At 51.0% G+C, this 1,134-nt stretch overlaps 1 protein-coding gene across 2 annotated transcripts in view; it reads right to left on the bottom strand.

Annotated features, from left to right (window-relative positions):
- The window catches only part of DLG3 (discs, large homolog 3 (Drosophila)), a 48,632-nt gene that overhangs the window by 44,210 nt on the left and 3,288 nt on the right, over positions 1–1,134 (bottom strand). For both annotated transcript variants that reach the window (XM_010832111.1, XM_010832112.1), the window contains exon 2: positions 628–730. The gene's annotated coding sequence lies outside the window, so the exon portion shown is untranslated. The remainder of the gene's footprint in view (positions 1–627; positions 731–1,134) is intronic.

The raw sequence follows: 1,134 nt of genomic DNA, 5'->3' as shown, positions 1-1,134 counted from the left end.
CGGCACCTGGACCTTGGCTGGCCCCAGCCAATCAAACGTCTTCATTTGCATAACTGGCCCCGCCCACTCGCCCAGGCCGGGGGACACGCTCCAAGAGAACACAAAGAAGAACCCCCGTAGGGGGAGGGGGATGTCTACTTCCAAGTCCCAATCCGGAGAACCTAGCATCACCTTTTCAGGGGGGTTATGAGTGTTTCACGGTCACCCTGATAAGGGGAGAAGTGGGGGTCACAGAGGCTGGTCCAAGCTCTCTTGAGAAGTTGGTACTCTTCTCCCTTGGGTCCTTCTAACCAAGAGTTACTCTCCTGTTCCAGGGTACAGTTATGTTCTTCGCCTCTGCCCCCACTTCCCTCTCCCCTTTTTCCAGTCGCCCCAATCTCTGTGCTTCCTCCCGTAGGCTGCTGCCCACTACTGGCCTTCAGCTGCACTGCAGCCCTAATCACAAGGCTCTGAGCACAGTCTTAATAGATGCTTCCAACCCACCCAGAAAAGGGGAGAGGAAGGGGTTACTGTGTGAGGGTAGAAGAGAACTAGTCAAGTGGCTTTGTTACCTATGATGGCAAAAGCCAGCAATGAATAATAGGTCTAATCTTCCCAAATCATCTTGTTCCGCCTTCCCTCTCCTACCTTCAGGTCTGTACTGGGCCACAATGGTGACTGACTGGCCAGCCCGTTTCAGAGCAGCTGCAGCCTGCTCGTGAGTTGCATTCCTCAGGTTCACACCATTGACCTGTCCAAAGAGAGGTGTTGTGAGCCACCTCAAAAGGAAGAAAGGAGTTCTCTGTTGTAGCAGTTAGGAGAGGGAGATGGGTAACCCATCCCTAAGTCTACTCAGATGCCTTTCTCAGTAGCCCATCCCTGCCTATTATGATGAAACCTAAAGATTACACCTCTAGTGTAATAATTATCTTTGTGGGGGTCAAATGTCAACCAGGGTTCAGAGCCAAGTGATATGCATTTCTTCTTTAAGTACAAGTCTGGTCTCTGTCCCTCACTAAGGATATCTATAAAGAGAATATGTTTTCTCCAGCTCTTAGCCTTCCCCCACTTCAAAAAACATTCCTTGGAGAAAGGGAGGTCTTCCCTCCTCCCTTTTAGAGTGGCCCAGCTCCCATCCTCCCACCTTGCCTTTGT

This window comes from Bison bison, unplaced genomic scaffold, assembly GCF_000754665.1.
Source record: "Bison bison bison isolate TAMUID 2011002044 unplaced genomic scaffold, Bison_UMD1.0 scf7180017864537, whole genome shotgun sequence".
Classification (NCBI taxonomy): domain Eukaryota; kingdom Metazoa; phylum Chordata; class Mammalia; order Artiodactyla; family Bovidae; genus Bison; species Bison bison.
Note: the sequence above shows the minus strand (reverse complement) of the source record. Positions and strands in the feature narration are given on the sequence as shown.